The sequence below is a fragment of the Sciurus carolinensis genome, chromosome 3 (assembly GCF_902686445.1).
Source record: "Sciurus carolinensis chromosome 3, mSciCar1.2, whole genome shotgun sequence".
Lineage (NCBI taxonomy): Eukaryota > Metazoa > Chordata > Mammalia > Rodentia > Sciuridae > Sciurus > Sciurus carolinensis.
Window position 1 is genome coordinate 175,916,718 of NC_062215.1, and position 15,090 is coordinate 175,931,807.

The following is a 15,090-nucleotide window of genomic DNA, read 5'->3' on the forward strand; positions in this document are numbered from 1 at the left end:
CACCTGTTTTTATATGACCTGTGAACTAAGAATGGTCTTTATGTTTTTAAATGGTTAAAAAAATATTTCATGACATATAAAAATTATATAGAATTTGAATTTCAGTGTCTATAAATAAAGTTTCATTGGAACACAGCAAAAAACAAATAAATAAGAATTTACTGAATGTTGGTATGTGTTGGGCACTGCAGTAGGCTCTGGGGACAGTGGTGAAAAAAAGACTATCCACGAGTTATGTCTGTCCCCCTCCGGGGAGTAATGAATTCTTCCAGCCTTTTTTCTCCTTCTCCGGACACTCTTAGTACATCTGCTCATTGGGCTCATCTTGATTTTTGGTTGTGTCTTGAGTCACTTTCCTGTCTGTCTTCCATGAGCTCAATGGTCCAGCTTGGGATCTCTGTATACCCTGGATCAAACCTTCCCTGCTCCCTCCCATCCCTATGCCCTAGGATGTGACTTCTGCTCTCTACCCATTGACTACACTGAGGTGAGAGTCCTGTCCCACCATAGACCACATATACCCAGGTGCTCTTGAGAGCTGGATACCATTTGCTTGGCTCCACCTCTCAGGGATAAGAGACTAACACAGACGCCAAACCTACTTCATTCTGGGAATTTCTAAATGTCAACACCCATGAAAGGGGTAAAGCTGCCCAGTCTCCCTCCAGTGCCTAAATGGATCTACCTCCCCCTGCCAGCACTCCTAGGTGCCCTTACTGCTGGCAGAGGAAACACCAGGCCGTGCACTCTGCCCTCAAAAGGATCATGTCCCTGTGCACCATTGTGTTCTGGCTGCTGCCTCTCCAACTGCTATAGAGCAATAATGGGGTGCCAAGCTCTAGATTTGAGGAAACTACCACATAGAGAGCCAGAAGAGGCCCTGAAAGGGGGTTCTCTGAGCCCTGAGCTTTATGAACCTGTGAAGGATCTTAACAGGAGCATTTTTGCAATGTCTGCAAGACAGCCCCTATGTTGCTTCTTACTGTCCTCTCTTCCCTCCCTCACCCTTTCCGAACAGGGACTTTGAGAATAGTGTGTGTGTTCCTGGCCACCTGAATTACTACTTTCTGCTATTCCTCAAAACAGGCTGGCCCTTTACAGGTGTGATGTCAGAGTAGGCCTCTGGGATTCTCTGTACTGCTCTCCCTGGAAATACCCTCACCCCTGAGGCTCCAATGAAGCCAGTCCCATGCTCTTCTTGTGCCCAAGCCCTGACCATGGGGAAGAATGAGTCTCATCCTGGCAACATATTTGGGCAACAGGTCTTTTTAAAGGCCAGTGCTTTCCTGCCTTCTGTTTTTGTCCCAGCTGGAAGTCCAATAATTGTTATTTAGTACTTCATGTCACTTCTGCCTCCTGAATGATCCTGTGGCACCACCATCCTACCTACCACCTCCCCATCACACCCCCCCAGGGAACCCACTGAATCTTCCACCTGTGCTATAATACACTTTCTTTTCAAGTCTGAAACCAAGGCTTTCTATCAGTACAGACCTCAGCTTATGTTGAGGGTTTCTTGACCTCTTGCTCTTTTCTGTGGAACCCACTGCCAGGACTGCCACAGCTTGAATGTGACCATCATGCAAGGTTCCCACCCAGTCCCACAGCCCAGGATCTTCTGTATCTGTGGTCTGAGTCATAGAATTAGCCATACCTACAGCACTGTGACATGTGGAGGAATGATTCAGACATACCTCTGGCAGGTCCAGTAAGCCATCATGTCTTGTGGACTTTGAGTGCTGTGCCATCTGCTAGCAATAAAAGCATAGGTCCTGCTAAGCAGAAAGATTGTCACACAAGTGAACCATTCATTTCTTCAGCCCAGGCTTGTACAGACTCTCCAGTATTCCGCCACCTCACGCGTATGGTCCTGAGCACTTATAACAGGGTAGTCTTGTGCTAACCTCTAGAAGGGAGTCTTCTAGAATCCCTGGGCTCCCATTTTGTCCAAGCATCAACTTATTGCCTAAAAAGATATTGGCAGTTGTAGAACAAAAGTCCTCCAGGACAGAGTAGAAGTCCTAGAGTTTTTGGAAGGTACAAGTGTACTGAGAGTTTCTCTCACGTTTTCTACTGCCCACCTAATAACTACCCTTTCAAAGTGAGAGACTCTTTTAGGCTCTGATTGTGGCCCTGTTCTTTTGGGGCTAAAGATTTTGTTGCCTCTTTGGTTCCCCCACCCCCAGTCAGACCAGCAGTTGACAGTGATGTCATGGATCCCATGATGGAGATCACACTGTCCAGCACTCGCTGCTTCCACTCCAGAAGGAGCTAGCCCAGATATGCTCTTTCCCCAGGTAAGAGCCAGAGCGCTCATGTGTCATGGCTGCCTTCAGTATGATGAGGCTCGCCCTAGAAAGACCCAGCAGCTCCTCTCCTGCTCCAGGATGGTGCTCCTACAACCTGGAATATCTGAACAGAACCCTAGCCCTGCCTGCTCTGGGATTGGATAGCTGGTGACCTGGAGGCTGAGGCAGGAGGATCACACATTTAAGGATAGCCCCTGGGCAACTTAGCAGGACCCCATCTCAAAATAAAAATAAAAAGGGCTGGGTGCAGCTCAGTGGTGGAGCATCGAAAAAAAAAAAAAGAATTGGACTGGATAGCCACTTTCTTCAGGGGTTCGGCTTTACTTTCCATTGATACTTGGTGATTAGAACCAGCATGCAGGTGTTTTCTACCATCCTAGGATGAGACTACTCAGTAGAGAGGGAGATGGAATTGGTTAGAACTGGGAAACTGAGTCAGAAGCTACATGGGCATCCAAATCCAGTTTCAAGTAACAGAGTGAGCCTTGGGCCATAGGTGACCTCTGTACAGGTGTGCCTAAAACATCTAGAACCTTCAGAGGCCACCCCATGAGAACAGCTGTACCCTCAGCTGAGCAGCAGTTCTACCAAATCTTCCTTGTATCAAACAAACCACGTTCCTAATTCACCTCTGAGCCCCTTTGAACCTAAATGCAGTTTTCAGAACTTCTAATTGACTTCCTTCCTCACAGTATTTATGATAGCTGTCAAGTTATAAAGCAGGTATACGTGGCTTGCGCGAGACTGCAGCACAAACTCCTGACCCACAGATCTCTCTGAACGTGAGCACAACAGGCTTTTTCCCCAACCTCTCCTCCCTGGCCATGAAACAAAGATCTTCACATTCCATTGCTGACCATGCAGGTGGCACCCCTGGAGCACAACCCCGCAGAGCTGGCCTTCAGTGTATGTTTGTGTCTTTGGAAGGTTTCTTTAACACCCTTCAATTTTGTATCCACCTGACCTTTACTCATAGCCATACAGGACTTATTAACCTGGTGCTAGAAGAATTACCTTCAGTGTTACACCCCTCAATACTGACAGCTTTCTTGTACAGTTTTCTTTACTCCCTTACTTCATATTCCCATTCATGGTAACTGTAGCTACAGCTTATGAGGTTCTCCAGCATGGGGCAGCCAGTCAATACCTCAGGAGCCATGAGTTATGTGGAAGGACCCTGGATTTTCTGCTGGGCTAAGATGGAACTGAGGATTTCACCAATTAAGTCTGGATCTCACAAAGATAGCCACAGGAAGATCGATGGTCTTCCAAGCACCATCTGCAAGTGCAGGAACTGGAAGACCAGTTCCCTAGATATTTGAAAGTTCCAAAGGTCTTTGAATCCATGGCCTGCCAGCTTCACCCCCTGCAACTCCACCATATAGCACCAGCTTGCCAACACTTGCTTGAACAGCCTGGAAGAGGGACCCCAAGTGTCTGCTAGTTATGACAGCTGACAACACCATAACTAATTGACATTTACTTTTCTGGAAAAGATGTGAGAAAGAGAAGGAACCCAGCTCTTAGCTCAAAGATGTGCAGAACCGACCAGCATGGCTAAAATTAAAAAACAGAAAATACCACATGTTCCACAAGGCTCTGGAGTAATGGGAATTCTCACTGTGGGGGAAAGGCAAATTGGTACAACCATTTTGGAAAACTATTTGATAGAATCTTTTTTATTATTTTCCTCTTTTATTTATATTAACAGATAAAATCATATGTGTTTATTATGTAAAACATAATGGGATGTGGGGAAGTTGGTTGGTTAGTTGGTCCCATTTTTTGCAATACTGTGGGTTGAACCAAGGATTATTCAACCTCTGAGTTGCATCCCCTGATAGTATCTTTTAAAGATGAGTGTATACATACCTGTATACACTATTCTACAGCCATTCTACCTCTAGGGATGTACCCCAGGGAAATGCTTATGGTGTATCTTGCCAAAAAATGTTTATGTGTGTTCATTGGAGTATTGTTCAAAGTAGCCAAAAAAAAAAAAAAAGAAATTATTTAATACCTATCATCTGTAAAATGAACAGATAAATTATGGAATATTCACTCAGTGGGGGACTGTACAACAAAAGAGAACAAATGAACAGTGGCTTCATTTGTTGTAATGGTGAAAGAATCCAGACACAAGGATAGATTCCATCCACGTAAGTTCAAAACCAGGCAAAACTCATCTGCACCATTAGAAGTCAGGGTTGTGTTTACCCTTGGTGGGAAGAAGCGCCCAGTGGTGGGGGACATCCAGTGAGTCTTGAAGTGAGTGGTAGTTACATGGGTGTTCAGTTCATGAAAAAGAATCAAGCTTTTATGACTTGTACATTTATCTGTGTATACATTTTATACATATTATACATGTATTTTTGTTTTGAAGCTTTAAAAGTGACTTCCCTTCCACTTTGGCTCCCTTTAGTATCCTTTATCTAGACTACTGAGGCAGAGAATCCACATCAAGATCCAGGTTCCTCCTTAGTGTGGCCCTCCTGAAGACACAGTTCTGAAACACATTGACCTCACTTAACATGACCGCTGACTGGAGGCATCCAACCTCACTTCCTGCCTCAAATGCCCCTGGCCAATACCTACCCCTTGCCTGGCCCGGGGCCTCTTCAAGAAGGAAGATGAGACTCCAAATTCCTTTTATCTACAAAAACTATACTGTCATGATGGAAAGAGAAGTAGACATCATCTCTTAAACTTCAATTTTTGAAGTAATTTCTTAAACTTTAAAGTCCACACCAAGTGAATAAATGTGAAAACGTTCTCCCCATTTAGAACAGTTTAATTTTGCTCTTCAGGTTTGAATATTTAAGAATTTGAGACAGCTAGAGGTTTTTCTTCTAAGCAGGTGACTTTCTCTTGTCCAGCTGCTGCATTCTCCTTTTAAAACCAGCAATCTGTTTTAAAATCAGAAAATGAAAAAATAAGGCTCTCGTTTATAAGATGGCGGCGCTAAGTGGGGGCAGCGGCACAGAGCAGGACCAGGCTCTGTTCAATGGGGACATGGAGTTGGAGGCTGGCGCTGCGACATCTTCGACTACGGATCTGGCCATCCCTGAGGAGATACTGATCACAAATATCTAAAAATGGGATCAGATGTTGAGAGTGACCAATCTTCTGGAAGTCATCTGATGAAGTCCAGTCACCGACAGGTGTTTGTCTTAGAATTCATAAACATAGATGGATCTCAATGGAGGGTACATATGCAATATTTTATAAAGGAAAAAGTAAACTGACAGAGAATGGTGAAAATTCTGTTTGGAACACAAAGAAGGCACATTCAGTACAGCTAAAAGAGAAGTTTCACTCTTAAAGGATTTAAAACATGCAAACATAGTAACCTTACAAGACATCATTTACACAGATAAATCTTTGACTCTGGTCCTTGAGTATCTGATGTTTCTATACCAAATTCTACATGGATTAACTTATTGCCACAGAAGAATGGTGTCGCATTGAGACTTGAAACCACAGAACCTTCTCATTAATAAAAAGAAAGTCTGATCCTGAGCTGACATGTTGAAGATTTGGACCTACATTTTCTTCTATAAGATGAAGGGTCTCTGGTCTGATTCTGAGGTCCTTGATCCATTGTGAGTTGATTTTTTGTGCAGGGTGAGAGATAGGGGTTTAGGTTCATTCTGCTGCGTATGGATTTCCAGTTTTCCCAGCACCATTTGTTGAAGAGGCTATCTTTTCTCCATTGCATATTTTTGGCCCCTTTGTCTAGTATGAGAAAATTGTATTTATTTGCGTTTGTGTCCATGTCCTCTATTCCGTACTATTAATCTACCTATTTTGGTGCCAATACCATGCTGTTTTTATTACTGTTGCTTTGTAGTATAGTTGAAGGTCTGGTATTGTGATATCCCCTGCTTCGCTGTTCCTGCTAAGGATTGCTTTAGCTATTCTGGGTTTCTTATTCTTCCAGATGAATTTCATGATTGCTTGCTCTCTTGGGATTTTAATTGGAATTGCATTGAATCTGTATAGCACTTTTGGTAGTATGGCCATAGATTTCCTTATCAGGACTCCCATAGCTGAAATAAAAAGCAAGAATCAATAACTGGGACAGATTCAAACTAAATAGCTTTCTCTCAGCAATGTGAAGAGAGAGCCTACGGAGTGGGAGAATATCTTTGCCAATCATACTTCAGATAGAGCACTAATTTCCAGAATATATAAAGAACTCAAAAAACTCTACACCAAGAATACAAATAACCCAATCAACAAATGGGCTAAGGATATGAACAGACACTTCACAGAAGAAGATCTACAAGCAATCAACAGATATATGAAAAAATGTCCAACTACTCTAGTAATAAGAGAAATGCAAATCAAAACTACCCTAAGATTCTATCTCACCCCAATTAGAATGGTGATTATCAAGAATACAAGCAACAATAGTTGTTGGCCAGGATGTGGGGAAAAAGGTACACTCATACATTGCTGGTGGGGTTGCAAATTTGTGCAGCCACTCTGGAAAGCAGTGTGGAGGTTCTTTAGAAAACTTGGAATGGAAACACCATTTGACCCAGCTATCCCACTCCTCGACCTCTACCCAAAGGACTTAAAATCAGCATACTACAGAGATACAACCACATCAATGTTCATAGCTGCTCAATTCACAATAGCGAGATTGTGGAACCAACCTAGATGTCCTTCAATTGATGAATGGATAGAGAAACTGTGGTATATATATAATGGAATATTACTCAGCCATAAAGCAGAATAAAATTATGGCATTTGCAGGCAAATGGATGAAATTGGAGAATATCATGCTAAGTGAGATAAGCCAATCTCAAAAAACCAAAGGAAGAATGATCTCACCGTTAAGTAGATGATGACATATAATGGGGGTGGGAGGGGGCAAGAATGGAGGAAGGAGGGACTGTATAGAGGGAAAAGAGGGGTGGGAGGGGTGGGGGGAGGGAAAAAATAACAGAATGAATCAAACAACATAACCCTATCTAAATGTATGGTTACACAAATGGTATGCCTTTACTCCATGTACAAACAGAGAAACAACATGTATCCCATTTTGTTTATAATAAAAATAAATTTAAAAAAATAAATAAATAAAAATAAAAAAGGGAAATTAAAGTTTAAAAAAAAATGAAAAAATAAAGGTGGGTTAACAGCTAGGCATGTTTCCTTCCCCGCTCTCTCAACGTGGGCTTCATGGTTGTCCCGGTTCTAGCATCTCTCCTGGGGCTCTCTGCTGCGAGTCCTGCAGGTAGGGAACTGGGCAAAGGGTCTGCTTGCCTCCACTGCCAACCCGCAACCTTGGATGGCAGCAGCTGTGCGTTCTCATGCCTTTGAACCATTGCTCTGACCTTTCTTCCTACTCGTTTTTGTTTCTTAAAGGACTGTGTCCAGGAACTTTTCTGCTGTTTTTACTTCATTTGCCTATAAAGGTCTCCTTAAGAGCTGGGCAGCTGCTTTTCCCCCTCCAGTTCCTCTTGCTTTCTCTTTTGGCAGAATCACTTTTCCCAACTTCATCACTCAGGGGAAGGAAGGTGGGGGTGGGGTGGGGGTTCCGGTTGATTTCCCATCTATAGAGAATGTGGCTCTTACTTCTTTTCATTCAGATGCTGACCTATAAGTGACTGATGGTCAGAATTACAATCTGAGCTTGGTTGGAGGGTTCTCCTGTGGAGTAGGACAATGTACGGCGAAACCGGTCTTGGACCCAGATCCCGTCTCACTGGCTTTTAAATGAAATTCTTTTTGTTGAGATTTTACTCACAGTAGTAAGTATTTGGTAACTCTCGTTAACAATAGGGTGTATTCAGGCAGAAAGTTAAATTTAAATAGCATCTGTTTAAATCCCATGAAAAAAACACTTTTTCTTTTTGACAAAAGATGGTTCTGTTGGGACAGGGGACAACTGTCTACATGAACTCGAACTCATCCTTCTCAGAAGGACCTGATACCAATGCAGTTAATGCCTCTCCACTGTTTTCTCTGGGAGAGAAACAATGTAATTTTAAATTTTAAGGTAATTTTTTAAATAAGTGAATTAAGTTTTTAAAGTAAAAGAAAACCTAAACAGTTGAAACCTAAACCTAAATTTTCTGCCTACTGGCCCAACCACTCATGTTATTTTAGGTGTGAAACAGCTCAAATGAAAGTTCGCCCATAAATCTCCATGATATTTTATTGGTACTGCTTTATAATAGACATCAAAGATGAGGATTGGAAGCCTGGCTTCATGTCACATCCAGACGGTTTTAAGATGTTCCTTTCTGACACCAGCAGGTTGTCCATGTTGATGTTTTGTTAATGTCAAACTGTGTAGCAAAGAGTTGATCAAATTTTGAAGTCATGGAAGTGTTGATATGAAAAAGAAAACTCTTTAAACAGAGATGTTGGCCAGAAAACAAATTATCTATTTCCTTTATGTTGTTTCAGCGGGCAAGTAAGGTTCTAAAGTGTATCTTGGTGTTAAAACCTCGAAGTCCTCAGAGAAAAGCAGAAAACCTCACCACGTCGTCAGGCTGCAGATCTGGGCCGATGGGCACTGAGGGTGAAGGAGAGCTTGGGTGGGGGCTAGCCAAGGCCTGGGCTAAAATGTTCCTAGAGGCTCTGGGGCCTCACAGGTGTTGGGGAGCCCCTGTGGGTTGTGGTCATCTGACCCAATGTCACTGCTCATCCTTCCTGTTCTTCTCTGCCTGGGTGATTGACTCTTCCCCTCTGTGGCCCTTTCCATTGGTCACAGGGCTGTCCTGGCTAACCCACTGCTGAACTTGGCCAGCCCGCCTGCTGTGGCTTTCGCAGATGTTTCTGCTCTCTGAGGTTAATGTAAGATTTTATAGTCTTGTTGGTACCCCCACCCAGCTGCCTTGGGCAGTGATGTATTGACCCAAATGATCAGTTTCTCTCAATTTTCCCAAGCCCTGGTCCAGAATGCTTAGAAAGTCAGGGTCCTATCATCTGCCCCTTTTTTCCACAGCCAGCTTTTAAGCTGTACCCTGACTTAACTTTGGACCTGGCCAGGAGGCATGCTTCAAGTTCCTTTTCCTTTTCTGATCCACTTGGCATTGATTGAGTACTGGTTGTGTGCCAGGCCCCAAGGATATGAAGATGAGATGGAGGCGGCCTTGCCCTGGGGAAGTTAGAAGAGGAGGGCACTTAACTAACTAGCTCCGGGCTGCACAGAAGTGCCCAAGATGAGGACGTAAAGTGAGAAGTCTTATCTGCCTGCGTGGTGCAGGGAGGGGAACTTCTGAAGGGGCACAAAGACTGTGCTCAGCAATCAATTTTTGTACCATGTTTCACATTTTAAGTAGAAAACTTCCAAATGGACAGAAGCGGGTAGTGAGGGTCTTCCAGGCAGGAGCTAAAAATGGCATGTTCAAGGAGCATTATGTAGTTTGGAATCTCTGGGGCATGAGTTCTAGGAGGAGCCAAGAGATGATTCTGGAGTGGCAGACTGAGTTGCTTGGGCCTTACTAGAGGGCAGATAGGGAAGTGATCGTGTCTCCTTCCACCAAGGCAGAACATCACCTGAGTACCCTCTGGTTGTAGGAGAGTGAGGCCCAAGGCATGGATGTCATCATTAGTATCAGGGTCTTTCCTCCAGTCATGTCTCCCCAAAGCTTTGAATGACCAGTAGCCATTCCAAAATAGATGGAGGTCTTTTCTCACAGAATCTTCAGAGAGTTTACTAGTACTACAGCGTCTAACTGGGCCCCAGGAAAACTTAGGACAATAGGCGTCTGTTAGGACAGGGTGTCAAATGGACATCCAAAACAAGCACCATTTCACAGTTACCTACCCCAGATTTCAGTCTCCTCCCAATCCCTGCAGTCCTTTTCACACAACAGGAAGTAGGGAGAGGCAGAGGTTAAGGAAATGGGAGAAGTTAGCACCCCCTTTAACTTTGTTGCCCCTTTGGAGATAGGGTCCTGAGACCAGCTTGTCCCTAGCAGTTCCTGGCTACCTGTGACTCCTGGCCACTCACCGATTATGGAAAAACCAGTCTTTGCCAAAGACCTGTTGACCTCACTGAAGGCAGTTGGACCCTCCTCATCCACAAGACAGGATAAAAATCCTGTTATCTGAATTCAGATAAACAATTATTGGGAAGGTGAAGGCAGCATGTCCTAGTACGAAATTGCAGGTTTTCCTTGGGTGGAGTTTGGGGAGAAGATGCACAATCTGAACAGTAAGGGAGGTGGTGCTCTCTTTGGCAGCACACATACTAACACTGGCACAATACAGAGATTAGCACAGCCCCTGTGCAAATTTGAAAAAATGTTCCATATTTTTTAAACATTTAAAAAGGAAGTTGTATTAGTCTGTTTTCTGTTACTATAATAAAATACCCAAAGTTGGGTATGTGTAAAGAAAAATTATTTAGCTCTGGCTTGGAGACTGAAAATCTAAAATGTGTAGTGTCAGCTCTGGGGACAGGCCCCCCCTTGTCTGCATCACCTCATGGCAGATGGCACCACAATAGCAGGAGCTGTGTGAAAGGGAGAGATCATGTGGCTAGACAGGACTGCCTTTAAGGTGATGGCAGGAGCCAATCCTGGCCCCCCTTTTATAGGTCCCACCACCTCTCAACACCCATACTGGGAACCAAGCTCTGAACACATGGACACACTCATATCATGTCCAAACTCTAGCAGAAGTCTTATCCAGAATGACTTCCATCCCAGAACTCTGCCACTGATTCAGGAGACTGTTAGATTGAATCATGAGAGAGAAAAAGAAGTGCCCACACTTGAACAGTGTGGGTGAAGAGGGATGAAGAAATTCACTTAAGAGAAGTTTAAAATGCAGACCTTCAGGATTCAGGAACTGTGGATGTGGTAGGGCCAAGAGAGTGGTAGAGTTACAAGGTTACACACAGTTGTGGGTCTGGGTGTGACTGGGGAGGTGCGAGTGTGGTGTTTTGGTTTTGAGTGATTTTGAAGGGAGTTTGGGTGTTTACTTGTTTAACTGGGGTCAGAGAAATGCTCTCAACAGAGAGATGGCAACACGGGAGACCCTCGGGGAGAAGGGAGAGAAGTCCAGTAAAGGCCCTGGGGGTTCACTGGTTCTGTATTTCAGAAAACTACACGTCTAGCTAGGCTTGGTGGTATAGGCCTGTAATCCCAGCAACTAAGGAGCCTAGGGCAGAAGGACCACAAGTCCAAGGCCAGCCTGGGCAACTTAGTGAGATCCTGTCTCAAAAAAATTAGACTAGGGGTATAGCTCAGTGGTAGAGTACTTGCCTACAAGCATATGCAAGGTCCTGGATTCAGTCCCCAGTAGTGTAAAAAATTTTTAAATAAGAGAAATTAAAAAATATATATATGTACATATATAAACATATTTATATTATTAACATAAATAAAATGTACATATCTTTAATGTATAATGTCTTACCTGAAGTACAGTCATATGTAAGGAGAAAAAGAACAAAGACTCCATACCAGCATGTTAAGAGATTTCTGTGAAAAGTGAAGAGGGTCATAAGTTGGGGAGAAGAAGAGTGTCCACCATAAAAAATGGCAACTCTGACCTCAGGTCCTGGCCCCGGGGAGGGAGAGGCCAGTGAATCAGGTTGCTCAATGGGATGAGCCAGGTGGAGGTGTCCAGGCTTTGGACAAGAGAGCACTCATCGTGAGATAGCAAAGGACCAGGGCACACACAGTTCAGAGAAGCAGTTGAAGGGAAATGCCAGGAGGGTACTTGTGAGGGCTGAGGGCTGATGATCTCGGTTTTCTCTGTGCGGAAGAGTTGAGATTTTCTTATGAGAAGGAATGTGAAGGAGCTGGGTGGGAGATTTGAGGAGCGTTGTAGCATTTTGGAATTGAATCTGAAGGGCATGGAGAAGGAACTACCAGAGTTGAGAACAAAAGATTTACCAGTCTCATGAAGTAAGAGCTGAGGCTGTTTGGAGACCCGCCTCCACACGGCCAGGCCAGTTCCCCTGTCCCCATCAGCGCTCACTAGGATTGCAAACATGGGGAAGACAGGTGTGAGGTTGGCTGTGGGCTTTGTAGTTGGGGCAGTGGGAGGGAGAGAACTGGCTGCTTTGAAGTGGTCCCTGCTCAGCTCACGAGGGCAGGAGAGGGAAGCCAGCAGAAATGGTTGAGGACAGCCAGGGGTTCTTTCCTCCCCGGCAGGCCTTCTCTTCCAACCGTGCACGGTTTCTGCACTTGTCTCCCTGACTCAGCATCTCCAACTGCCATGACGGGCCACACGGTCCACATATGGCACCAGGGTCCAGGCAGGTTTCTCCATGGTGGAACAGGGGCTGTATTTGAGAAAGGGGCTCTCAAGAGTGGCCACCCACCTTTTCAGCCGTCCTCTGCAGGGATGCCTGCTGTGCAGGGGACTCCTGCAGGATCAGGCCCCATTTTTGAGAAGCTGAGGGGTACCAGATCACCAGTGTGCTTATAACCTCCTTCTCCTTTAAGAGACAGAGGCCTAACCACCTATTTACAAAATTGTATTAACACAAAGACTGTTTTCTCTGCATTCTATCTGATTTCTGCCTCAAGATTTAGGGAAAAGTTTATTAAAAGAACTGTCCATTAAAAATTAAACATAATTATTATCTTAGTCAGCTTTTTCGCTGCTGTGACTAAATGACCCAACCAACACAACTGTAGCGGAGGAAAGGTTTATTTGAGGGCTCACGGTTTCAGAAGTCTCAGTCCATAGAAGGTCATTCCTCAGGGCTTGAGGTGAGGCTGAACATCATGGTGGAAGAGGGAAGCAGCTCACATCACAGGGATCAGGAAGCAGAGAGAGAGGCTCTACACTCTCCAGATACAAAATATATACCCCAAAGCCAGGTCCCAGTTCCAGTCTCCTCCAACCATACCCCACCACTTCAGTTACCACTCAGTTAATCCATATCAGAGTATTAAATCACTGATTGGGTTAAGACTCTCTCAACCTACTCATTTATCCTTTCACTGTCTCACATGTGAGTTTTGGGGAGACACCTCATATCCAAACCATAACAAAGAAGCAGCAAAGCTTTTGTGTCTCACTTCTTTGTGAGCACTTAGGCTCTTTGGCATTTGATCACTGCAGCATAAGTAGCAGAGCAGTTTTGATAACCTGGGCAACCACTGGATGTACCGGTCATTTTAGGAGGATTAGCTAAAAACATTAAACTTAAAACATTAGTAGCCTATGAAATTTCTATGTAAAGATGTTTAAGTGGAAGTCTACCAAGTACTTCATAAAATGTTTTATATGATTTAGTAAACAGCAAACAGAAAAATCCAGGTCATTCATTTCCTCGGCAAAGGAAGTTAATGTGCACACTAAAAGTGTCTGCGGCGTTTGAGGGGCTGGATCCAGGGTTAGGGCAAGACCCCCTGTCCTTTTTCTTGAGGGTCTTTAGTCTGGAGGAGGGGAGAGGCACCTGGAGCCAGCTGAGACACAGTGTGGTCAGTGGTGTGGAAGTGTCACGGAGGCAGGAAGGATGGAGTGACACTGGCTGACCAGGACTGCCCCTCACCCGCTGGATGAACAGGAGAGGTGATCACAACACTGTGTTCTCTGGGGGACTTTGGATAAGCTGTTTAGAGATGGAGATGAATCCAATCTGGGAGGATGTACCAAAATTTGCCAGATGCAAAACTTCCAGAAAAATGTTCCAGAAAGAAGGAACAACATGTGCAAGAGCTGGAGCGTGTGCAGGCAGGGCAGGAGCAGGGCAGGTGTAGAAGGGAGCGTCTGGGCTCAAGTCTGAACAGGAGGCTAAGCCCGGTGACGCAGGAGCTCGGACACTGCGAGCTGACTTTATTGAGCGTCTTCAGTACTGTTCCACTGCTGAGAAGCCTAGACCCAGAATTGTACCGACTTGCCCAAATCATATAGGAATGGCTGGGCCCAGGATTAGACCTCAGGCCTCAGGCGTCCCAGCCTTCCTTCTTTACCTGCTCTGGGCCATTGATGCACCTGCATAGCCCTCAACTACTTAATGGTCTTTAGACTTTGTTTTGGATTTTGTTTCTTTAATAGTGAAGTTCTTTTTGCAAACAAAATATTAATCTCAAATTCAAAGGTATAAAAATAGATCAGGATTCATGAGCATAATTAGCATTAGCAAAAAATTGTTTCATATTGAAGTGTGTAACACAAGATCAGGTATGAAAATGCTGGCTTTCTTTTTAATAACCTCTTCTAATTTCGGAATATCTTTAGATGTGCAGGAAGGTTATAAAGACAGGTCAGAGGTCCCAGATGACAATGGCTACCCATTGTTGACATCTACACTACCAGTTGCAAGTCAGTACGAGGGAGCTGCCATTGCAAAGATACCATTAACTTGCTGCATGCTTCATTTGGATTTCAGTGATTTGTTTGGTGTTTTGATTTCATATTCCAGGATCCAGTCCCAGCCCAAGTTGTAATAACTTTCTTTTGACAAAAACTTAAAACATGATGTCAGAAATTATGTTACATTGTAAGATACTCATTTTTGTGACTTTAAGATACTGCCTTGAATACTTAGAATAAATACTATCTTTAAAAAAAGATATTAAGCCCTGGACTAATACCATTGCAGCAAGCACACCTGCAGAGCAGCCAGTTTCCAAAATACCTTCGGTGTCATGATCTGATAATGCAGCCCAGAGGATACACAAGTGCACACCTGAAAACTTGATTTTGTCTGTCTTGGTTGGCTCAGGCTCCATGACGGTATGCCACAAACTGTGTGACTAAAACAGTGGACATTTATTTTTCACGGTTTTGAAGTCTAAGAGTCCCAGATGCAGGTGCTGGCCAGTTTGGCTCCTGGTGAGAGCTCTCT

The 15,090-nt window shown here is 44.2% G+C and overlaps 1 protein-coding gene and 1 pseudogene across 1 annotated transcript in view; both read left to right on the forward strand.

The window, feature by feature from the left end:
- Positions 1–15,090, forward strand: part of Dis3l2 (DIS3 like 3'-5' exoribonuclease 2) — a 356,804-nt gene that overhangs the window by 249,476 nt on the left and 92,238 nt on the right.
- On the forward strand, positions 10,501–10,592 carry LOC124981508 (uncharacterized; annotated as a pseudogene).